At 35.0% G+C, this 12019-nt stretch overlaps 1 protein-coding gene across 2 annotated transcripts in view; it reads right to left on the reverse strand.

Moving 5' to 3' along the window:
• The window catches only part of LOC127698854 (aftiphilin-like), a 538231-nt gene extending 534123 nt beyond the window's left edge, over positions 1-4108 (reverse strand). For both annotated transcript variants that reach the window (XR_007980971.1, XM_052202550.1), the window contains exon 1: positions 3971-4108. The gene's annotated coding sequence lies outside the window, so the exon portion shown is untranslated. The remainder of the gene's footprint in view (positions 1-3970) is intronic.
• Between the last annotated feature and the right edge of the window lie 7911 nt (positions 4109-12019).

The raw sequence follows: 12019 nt of genomic DNA on the forward strand, positions 1-12019 counted from the left end.
GCTATTGTTGTCTATGATAATTTTACCAATCTATTTTTTAATCTACATTGTAATAAATAAACACTTAACATTTACTTTATGTAAAATTGCAATATAGATCATGAAATCATCACGAGATTCATCTTCAATAAGTTTATCGGATATATACTTCCCGTCTATTTGAAGAATAGAGACTAAAGTCAAATATTTTTCTTACTTTTGAATATATTTCTTCATAACAACAGTTTTCTTTTCCAGACCATCGTAAAAAGAATAAGTCGAGACAAAAAATTATGTTTCAAACACGTGCGTTACCATAACGATTGTAAAGTACCCACTTCAAATCAATTATTTCTATCAAAGTTAAAGGATAAAGTTTAAAGTCAGAAAGTTTCTTGCTTTTTAACATTTTTTGTAATAACAACAGTTTTCTTTTCTGGACCACCATTAAATGAAAAAGAGGAGTTGTAAAAATATGCTTCAAACACATGTGTCGCTAAAACGATTGTGAAGTACCCACTTCAAAACAATTATTTCAATCAAAAAAATGTTGTAAATAAACGTTAGGTTACATGTGATGCCATTTAACCGCACCGTTTCATTAAACAATACAATCAACATATTTATTAATTAGTCCTTTCTTGCATAAAGCTATAAAATGCAATTAGCTGATCATTATTGATTTTCTGTCAAAATTGTAATGAGTTCAAGGTGAATTCCCAGTATTTTCTGATCAGGTAAAGTCAGAGAAACCCCAAAAAAGTAAACAAGATGAATAAAATCTAACCGTTATATTTCTTTCGCCAATGATGAATTTTAATCGCCACAATTTTTATTTTTTTGCAAAACGCGAAAATGGCGACCGCCAGCGGAAACCCTATTGCCAATTATTTCAAATATTTAAAATATATATATATAATTGTACATTGTAGCCAGTAATTTCATTGAGTAAATATTGTAATGCACGAGATTCACTGTTGGAATCTGTTTGTCTGATGATTTTTAGATGATTTGCAGATAAATTTTATCTTTGTTTTTCAATGATCAGCAAAAATATGTGTTCTCTAATTTGTACATGTACAAAATTCATGTAATGTCATTAGTCTCCTTTAGAGTGATGTCATAATAGGTATGGAAGCAAGACAAGTCACCCCACTGTCAAATGCCCCCCTTTTTCACCAACTCGCCCCACTTATGAAAAAGGGTTAAATCTTGTTAAATTTACTCCCGCCAACTTGCCCCATTTATGAAAATATGAAAAAGGGTAAAATTCTGATGAATGAAGGTCTGCCAACTCGCCCCACTTATTAAAAATAGTAAAATCACGATGAATTCAGTCCTCTTATGAAAAGAGTAAAATCCCTCTTTACATCTAGACTCTTACGTCAGTGTGGTCATGTCAACGGTCCAGTCATGAGGGCCGAAAGCTACTGAACAGTTTTAATGACAATCTAGTATGCCATCTTTGTTATTCATGTTCTTGTATCTAGTGCTGACATTTCATCTAGTACATCGTTTTGTGTAAACATGCTAGTGCTTGTCATAATTGATTTATTGTATGTTTGTGTTTTAAAAGTGTTATTGTTATGCATACTTACATTATATGTACATGTGCAAACCTATCATCTGAGAATAAAATTACATAAACACCCATGATTCTTGACTTATCTTGTAAAACACTGTTTTATATTTACCAGAAAACAAACGTCATAAACAGTTACAATGGTCAATAACATCGTACATCACAGAAATGCTGATCCTTACTTTTTTTCTGATTTATTTCAACCAAAAGAAAAGAAATAAAAAAATACAAGATGCATTTCTCAAGGTTTTCATCAGTATTCATTTAATACATAAGTGTGGTGAGTTGGTAGGCCTTAATTCAGTACGGTTTTATTCTTTTTTTTTCAATAGTGGGGCGAGTTGGCAGACCTTTATTCAATGGGATTAAACTCCATTCAGAAGCGAGACGAGTTGGTAGTCCTTAATGCAGCAAGATTTTATTCTTTTTTTCATAAGTGGGGCCAGTTGGCAGACCAATATTCAACGGGATATAACCCTTTTTCATAAGTGGGGCGAGTTGGCAGGAGTAAATTCAACGAGATATTATCCTTTTTCATCAGTAGGGCGAGTTTGCAGACCTTTATTCATAAGGATTTTACCCTTTTTCATAAGTGGGGCCAGTTGGCAGGAGTAAATTCAACAGGATATTACCCTTTTCCATAAGTGGGGCAATTTGGCAGTGGGGCGAGTTGTCATGGATTCATAGGTATTCAGAAGCAAGAAAATTTGATGTCATAACAGAATTTTTACAGAAGAACAACTGAGATTAAATGTACCTCAAATGGATTATAAATAAATGCGGAATGTGTCCATTGGACACAGATGATGCCCCCACTTGCATATAACAGTATAAACGGACATAACTCAAGAACGGTAAAAGTGACACTACCCAAATTTGTACTTGATCTGAGTTTTGTGGTAATAAGCTAAGCATTGTGTGTAAGTTTCATAACATTTGGTTGAGGCAAACTAAAGTTAAAGAACGGAAATGAAAAATTCAGCAATTTTTCCATTTGTAAAGGGGCATAACTCTAGAACGATAAAAGTGACGCAACCAAAATTCAAACTTGATCTGTGTTTAGTGGTAATAAGCATTGTGTATCTGTGTATAAGTTTCATAAACATTTGGTTGAGGAAAACTAAAGTTAGAGAACAGAAATGAAAAATTCAGCAATTTTTCCATTTGTAAAGGGCATAACTCTAGAAGGGTAAAAGTACTGGTTGGTCTTTTCACCACCGAACACATTAAAATACCAATTAACACACCTAAATATATTGTTTTCATCTTTTTTATATATTTGACTTACCTTCTGAACGAGGATGAGTACATGTATGTTTATACATATATATATACACAAATTAATAAGAAATGATAACAAGAGAACCAAAAAGAACAGTCTTGCAGGGCTGTTGTCAGAACAGTACACTTTCAAATCTTAACATTTTTTTAAATACAATTATTGTGATAATTTCACATTAAATAAAATGTTTTAACTTATTTGAACAATTTATTTCTAATAATTGAAAAGTAAAGACCATAAGATAATATCAGAGACATGTAATACGTTATATTATATGTCATGTATGTCTCTGATAATATACAATGTAAATCCGGAAAAAATATTGCTGGATCCGGAAGCGGTTTTTTTTTATTTGATTCTCAACTTTAACATCACTAATGCACATAAAAATGTGAAAAACATGAGAATAGGATTAAATTTTACGTAATTTAATCGATTTTATTGTTTTATTGTGTAACATTTCTGTTTTTCTTAAGGGTTAGTGGTCTTTTTGGGTGTTCGGCGGTGTGCGGAGGTGTCCGGTGGTGAAAAGACCGACCCTATAAGTACCGCCACCAAAATTCAAACTTGATCTTGCAGTTTAATTTGATCCACAATAGGTAATTTGAAATTCTTTTTACAGTTAGTAATCATCAAAAATCTGATGGATAACTGGATACCATAAGAAGAAGAAGAAGATCTGTGTTTAGTGGTATTAAGCATTGTGTATAAGTTTCATAACATTTGCAATTGATTGAGGCAAACTAAAGTTAGAAAACGGAAACCAATTTTGGGACGTACAGACGGACAAGGATAAAACTTAATGCCCCCTCATAATAAAATAATCAACTGGTAAGAGAAAGTATAAATCAGGTAAGAATTAGGGAATACCCATTTGGATGAGGATCTTCCACAACCAGTTTTAAATATAGCTTAGCTTTGTAGGCAATTCTCGGTTTGTACTACTTTTTCTGCTGTCTACCCTATGGAAAAGGAAGGTTCAAATGTATGTTTCACGTTCCATATTTCAACATTAATGATATATTTTAAATGCAAAAGTTATTTTCCGACACACCTGTGGTAAGAAATTATTTACGTTTTGAGACTACAAAAAGAAGGTCTTTCGACAAAGAATGGCACACACTTACAGAAAACTAATTTCACTACTTAAATAAGGTAGTATCTATCCCAGTTTACGATCGAAAAATACTAGAACAGCTGTACAATCTTGAAACATTTGTGGTTTGTCAGCAGGAAAAATATTCTGACACTCTTTAATCCCCCATAATCCATTTATTTGCTTACTTCCGGTGAAAACAGAACATCTTATTACACAATCAACGTTAAAAAGAGAAGCAGACAACAACGGACACGAACAACGAAACAATTACCTTTTGTGGATCAAATTAAACTGCTGCTCTTTTCAGATGACATGGATTATTTTCAAACTAATGAATATTTGCAAGAAACCTGTATAAAATAAGTAGATGTGGTATGAATAATGATTGCCAATGCTAAGTTATGGCCTCCTATTCACAGGACACAAAGACAGACATATATATCATAACAATTTAACACAGATAACTACTTTCATTCATCCTCTCACACAACTATCATACTAATTTCAAATGACTGATCAGGATAAAGACAAAATGACGTAAAGATGCTAGCAACTGTAGCCGCCCAGGTTCACGGTCCGTACGGCCTTCAACAATGAGCAAAACCCATACCGCATGACAAGCTTCGAGAGACCCGAATACTGTTTGGAATGAGATGACAAAAATCCGTCCAGGTAGAAATTTCCAACAAAATCAAGTTATATATTCTTCTATTTTGCTCACATTAGTCAAGTTGGGGCATGCACACTGTTTTTTCCGCGATGTTTACATTTTCCTTTTAATATATTTTTTTTACCGGCAGGGAAATAATCATAGAGGGGCAGTACGAATAAACCAACAAGAATATGTTATCAAATAAGTGAAAAAATTGAAATTATATATAAGTTAAATTAACTAAAAAAAACCACTGAAAAAAAGGAAAATCAATGCCCTAAGCGCACGTGATTTTGCTTTTAAAAAGTGCTTTTTTTGGCCATATTTTTTCTCTTTTTTTTATATAGAAATATCTGTGATTTGTAATATTTTCTCGACCTGTTATATTTTTCAGCAAAACCACAGCGTGCAGACTAATTTAAACATAATATCTAGGCTTCATTTGAGACTACTCCCTCAGTCTTCAGATTTCGGTTTGACTGATATAAAAATAAGGAGGTTTGGTATGATTGCCAATGTGACAACTATCCATCAAAGTTCAAATGAAGTGGATGGAAGCAATATAGGCAACCATAAGGCCTTCAACAACGAGAAAAATCCATACCGTGTAGTCAGTTGTAAAAGGCCGCGACACGAAAAATATGAAACAATTCAAATAAGAAAATTAACGGGTAATTTGTTACAAAACAATTTACGAAAAACAAATATGACTGACATGAACTAACGACAACCACTGAACTACAGGCTCCTGCATGACTTGGGACAGGCACATAAAGAATGTGGCGGGGTTAAACATGTTTGAAGGCGCCAACCCTCCCCTAACCTGGGACAGTAGTGTAACGGCACAACACAAGTGCAAACTATTCAAAACATTAACGAAAAACAAATATGAGAAACAGTAAAAAAAAAAAAAAAAAAGATCGACAACAACTCTATTATATACAGACCCCTGACTTGGGACAGGCATATAAAGAATATGGCGGGGTTAGACACGTTTGAAGGCGCCAATTAACCGTCTCCCTAACCTGGGGCAGTGGTGATGTTTGCTTTATACGCTCATTTACAAACATTTTAGATGATCATGTGTAATTGCAAGAGGTTGGTGAAAGTATAATTAAGAGGACGTAACACCTTAGACTTAATACGAACACATTATTCACTTGGCTTTAATTGGATAAAAGTGATACCCGGTTCATCTGACCACGGCATTATTTATACTGAAGTGAACCTGGGACATAATATATTATAGTATAATAGCCCCACAGTGAACAGAATACCAGTAGCCAAAAAAGATCATATTGCATAAAAAGACTAATGGTTTACTTTTACAAATTGTGATTTGGATGGAGTGTTGTCTCATTGGCACTCATACCACATCTTCTTATATCTATATATATACTACACATGACACAGTTTTACGACGAGAGTGTCTCTGTAAATTACATATGAAACATATTTGCAGCATGTCGAGTCATGAGTACCATGAAGATTTGTATCCAAGTCTCCTCATATAAATGACATGCCAGGGAACATTAAATAAATTTGAAAATTTTGCATATGAGACCATTGCATACATCGAAGAACAATCTTCTCCAGGAAGATCTGAATAAAATAGCTATCTGGGAAGAAAAGTTGATGATCAAATAGCATCCCGATAAATATCAAGTACTCTCTATCACATAGAATAAAACACTAACAACAATTCCAAAGAAGTACATTTTCCACGGCCACACCCTGAAACGTTTATCCCTTACTAAATACCTTGGCATAGATAATAAAATCAGATCTGACGCGGGAAAATAATATCACCAACATCTGGCAATAAGCTTACAAAACCAGCGGATTGCTCAGTGGAAATTCTTACATCTCGAGATGATCAGCCATAGCAAGAAAAAGACTACATCTCCCTCAAAATTGTAAGACCAACAATTGAATATGCTCGCACAGTATAAGATCCGCACCTTAAAAAGTATAAATACATATTGGAAATGGTACAAAGAAGATCAGCGGGAAACGTAACAAACTGGTACAGTAATTGATTATCTGCAAAAGAGAAGCGAAAGATACCGACGGTACATTTAAACTCACAAGTCGAAAATAAACAACGCCATTACAAAAATCGAAAAGGACCAAAAGACAAACAACAGTGTACAAAACACAACATAGAAAACTAAAGACTGAGCAACACGAGTCCTCATAAAACGGGTGAGCATCTCAGGTGCTCCAGAAGGATAAGCAGATCCTGCTCCGAATGTGGCACCCGTCTTGTTGCTCATGTAAGTACAAATCTGTTGATAAGTCTTATTCGGTAGGTCACATTCGGGGAAAAGAAGACGGGATTGTGGTTACGAAAATTGGAACATTTCCTCGTCATCTGTGAAACAGACATTCATAACGATCAAACAACTCAAGATGGCGTCTGTAAATTTTTGAATGTATGAATTCAACTTCACCACTTTGAACTCGTGTTTTAATAGTTTCTTGTGAGCAGCAACCCTCTATCAAGGAAATCGTGATGGGAACTGTAAGCCCTGGAATATCGTATCAACTGGGTGATATATACGTCATATGTAGGCTCTATGGAATGTTCCTATATAGGAATGGAAAGTTCACAATTGCAAATGATATGATAGAACAACTAAATTGGATATCATTAGAGGAAAGAAGAAAAACGTATAACTTAGTACGAAGCCATAAAAGAATAGCAACCATGAAGTAAACATCAATGTATGACAGAAGCTTATACCACCACGCATGATCTCAAGAAATATGAATAAAAACTCTTTCCAGATCCCAGCATGTAACACTACGACAAGGAAGGGATCGTTCTTGACAAAACTAACCAGGGATTGGAACGTCTTTACCCTATTCAGTACTCTCGAATCTTTTAAGAGGCTGAAAAGGGAGGCAAACAAATACCAAGAGGTTTTTTGATTGTTGATAGGATAGATGTTAATGATTTGGAAAGAGTGGACCATTTGGCAGACCCAGCAATATAAAGTTGTTTGTAAGGACACTTATGTAACTTGAGTGTCCAGTAGAGTGAAGAAATGTCATTTATTGTAAGTGTCGTGAGAGTATATGTTGGGTTTCCAAGTTAATTATCAACACCTAATTGAAATGAAGATATTGCTTTATGAATTTCGTGCATGCGAACCCTTTTTTCTAGATTTACCTTTACCAGACACTCTCAAATTTATAAAATTTTGAAATATACTAAAAACTTTAGGAGCTGTATGACTAGAAGGAACCTAACGAGTATAACCGAATTCAACGAGTGCGAACATTGCCTGAGGGAGTTGCAATATTGGTTTTGTTATAATTTCTAAATTTGTCAACAGTGAATTTAAGAAAAAAAGTATGTTATAAATCATGTCAATACCGAAACACTGGCTATACTGGAACTGGTAATATCCCTGACAACTAACAATCAACCAACAGTGGTAACGACCCTGTAGAAGTAAATGAAGATACCACTTTTAAATTTCGTGCGTTCGAAGCTCTTTTCTGGATTTACCTTCACCAGAACACTTAAACCTAAACATTTGATAGCTAAGGATTAAAATGTACACTTCTTTAGGAGCTAAAGGTAATAGCCAGTTCCATCTAATACTTTGCCAAAGGTAAGTAAGATGCGAGAAAGGCGTATGTGTCCGCGCTGTGGTATCCTTTATTTCAATTTCGAGTAGGTATGAATTGAAAATAGTCACCAAACTTTGTAGTCAGAACTTCAATGCTCGGATGAAAATACGGATATTGTTTTATGGAAATTCGCCACTACAAAATATTTGTAAAAAGTACAATAACAAAAATACCGAACTCCAAGGAAAACTCAAATCGGAAAGTCCCTTATCAAATGGCAAAATCAAATAATCAAACACATCAAACGGAAGGAAAACAACTGTCATATTCCTGACTTGGTATAGGCATTTCCTTTTATCTCATTCGCGCATAGCTTATATTCCTTGTCCAGGGATGGCTTTACTTTTAGACTTTTGTGTTTAAACCCCTCAACGATTGTATCAGGTTTTGGACTTTAAAATAGTTTGGTTACTGATTGTCAAAATGCGCATCAGGTGCAGTAAAATTGGTATCATTGATGTTATTTTATTTATCTAGTGAGTGGAGATCATCTATATAATGGAACGATGATAGTGTCTGTTCATTTTTTTTCTGAGAAGCGCCTGTACCGTCGGAAAGTCTGCCTCAAATGAATAAAGGAACAATTTAACAAGAAGAGTAGCACAGTTTGTTGCCATATGAATGCCGATGGTCTGTGAAATGGTCCAATAGAAAAAAAAATAAAACATGTCTATAGATAAATGTATGATTTTTAAACGTAAAAACTGCAATAGTTTAATGGTAGATAATGACAACTGTGAAAGAAAATTATGCACATGCTCATACTGAATATTGAATAAAGCTTTGTTTTCACTGCTTAACATTTCAACAATGAGGAAATCCCAGTTGCCCTGACATAATGGCTTGCAAAAATTGATCTAGAGGGAAAGATAATTGGGTCTCCAAGTTAATACCAGAGCTATTACAGTCAAATTAATGAAGGGCAAGTCGAGGAACCAGACAAATAAACCGGAACAACCCAACACAGCCTAAGGAGAAGAAACACTCAGCATCTCGACCATTTCATGGAGAAAAGAAAATTTGCTGTAGTCAACCAGCACTGTCACAGCTGCACTCGAAATGGTTGACACTTGCTGGAGGGAGATAGGGACATTTGCTGCTGTGGAGCCAGCACAGCCATAACATTCATTGAATTGGTAGACTCGGCGATCCAACGACCACACCACGAGGGTCCAACAGGATGCAATCAGCACATCAAATAAACAGAAAATAAAACTAATTAGGGAGCAGTATACACAGGACAGAGAGACCACCGAGGCGTATATGACATAACAACGAGATAAAAGAAGGTCAGCAGCAAAGCGAAGGAATGTATAGGACTTGTAGACTGCCCGGTCGTACCAAAACAGGAAATGCACAGAGATACTTTACAGTGATGGTACAACGAAGTATTCAGAAGTTTATGACATAAATAAGCCATGATTCACGCATAGACATCCTGCTGATCATGAATTAATTAGAGAATGTCCGCCAACTGTGAACTTAGAACCACTACATGATCACCAAAAATTCACAGAAAAGGCCAGACGTACTTTAGCAGATTGAGAGTAAATCTTTATTATACAAGGTTAGCGACACCGTACCAGATCTCAACCCTTTGTAGATATTTTTTTAACAAAGGCTCTAAAAGTTTGAATATGGAATATCAATTCGACCGGGATATTTGTTTACCGTATGCAGACATTGCTGAAATGCTGCTACATATAATTGGAAGTTCACTATTGGTAAATGAAATAATCTCTATAATAATGCCAAGTTCTAAATCGACCGTCATTGTCAAATTCTAGATATGAGCCCTTCATTTATAGTTCAATGGGATAGATGCGTTCAACATATACCAACTTGTGAGAGGACATCATCTATATAGCGGACTGTGAAGTTAAAGGATAATGCTAGCATCTTTTCATTCTTCTTGAAAAAATCCTGTATGAATCTACCTCATATGAACAAAAAAACAAGTCTGAAGAAGAGGAACACAATTTGTTCCCATATGAATGCCGATTGTCTGTTGGAAAACTCCGTTGTCAATTTGAAGATGCATCACCATATGAAACACACTGTGTATCTGTGGTACTAGTATCAATGTTTTATTTCAAGTAATATGGGAAAGAGGCGACCAACAGTCACCAACTTATTCAGTAAAAGGATGTTATCTAAATAGTGGAACGTAAAGTTCTTGAGAAGGTCCTGCATGATGTCCGTCTCATACGAATATAGAAACAAGTGAACAAGAAGAGACAAAATTGGTTTCCATAACAATGCCGACTGTCTGAAAAGCATGTCTTCCAAACAAACAAAAGATAAACAAATTCACCATCTTGATGATGTTAGTTTTAGATTAATAACTTTTTGTTTAAATCACCTGTTTAAATGGTAGAAAAGTAACGTTTTCATACTTTTGCACGAGCTGAGAGACAAACATCGTATGTAATTCAACAGAACATAGGAACCTTTTAGTATTCTTATCTGATTTGCACATTCCCGTAGAGTATGTCGTTTCATAGGAAATCTGAAACCAGTTTATAATTGCTGATAAAAAAGTAAGAAAGAGTTTTCTTCGTGGAGCATTTGGCAGAGACAAGAAAATAACACTATTTGTAAGGACGCTTATGTTGTTTTGGGGTTAAGTAAAATACTTGAGGAAAATTTGGGTTAAGTAAAATACTTGAGGAAAATTCAGTTCTTCAAGTATCGTAGATATATGATCGCTCATGAATTATCGTAAGGGTATAATTTTGGTTTCCAAGTTAAATATCTAAGTCCTGATCAAGCAGTTCATATGTGATTTGCCTCAAAATTTAAAAGCTGTTTAAAGGCTGTGTCTGCGGGGCAATATCTGCTTTGTCATGGAAGAAGGAAATGTGCGCAGCAACATTTGGTCTTGTAAGATAAATACATGTAGATGTTTATAGACCAAAATTTGTATCCACGACATCGCAGTTTTCCTCATTCTGAAAACAAATATCTTAAATGACTTCGTTTTCACGTTTTCCCATTGAATGGAATGATATGACTGAAGCCATTAGTATACTCAACCATGTCTGTCTGAGATTTTACCTGCCATGAGTTGTTTATAGAAGGCAACAATAGTTAACCGATGTTAAATCTCGTAAATCTATTCAGAACACGCAAAACAAGATAATAACAAACCCTGAATGAATCGCATAAACTCCAAAAAAAAAAAAAAAAAAACCAGAGCGTCAACAGGATAAGCATCTCCTGAAACGCATGCACCACTTGCTATGCGAATTAACACACATACAAGATGTCACCATATGGAATATGACACAATCGGTGAATTCATTTATAAGACCATTATACTTGGGGTGTTTCTACTCTTTGGACGGGTTGTTGTCTTTTTGACACATTCCCCGTTTCCATTCTCGATTTTATACTGATTTTAAAGATATAAGACTACGAAACATGTCATTTGTGAGGTGAGACACAGACACATCGTTCAGTCAACCAATTCTTGATGGTAACCGAAAAACTTGTGGCTATATCAGTCGTTCTTCCTCATAACCCTGCTGGAGCAGTTTTTGTGTCAGGAGCACGTACCCGACAATAAAGTCCGCATGATGAGAAAATGCCCCGACGTAAACTTTCAATTGAGATATGTAAACGCCATACAATGGACAGATGGTATGATACTGTTGAGAAAGGGGAAAGTTATAATGGGAAAGCTGAACTGAAATCGTCACAAATTTGTTGTATATCTTAGTTTAAAGTCTTGATTAAATGGTAGTATCCTGAATTTCAAGTGCACTGGGATATATGAGATGC

The sequence above is a fragment of the Mytilus californianus genome, unplaced genomic scaffold, assembly GCF_021869535.1.
Source record: "Mytilus californianus isolate M0D057914Y unplaced genomic scaffold, xbMytCali1.0.p SCAF_4, whole genome shotgun sequence".
Lineage (NCBI taxonomy): Eukaryota > Metazoa > Mollusca > Bivalvia > Mytilida > Mytilidae > Mytilus > Mytilus californianus.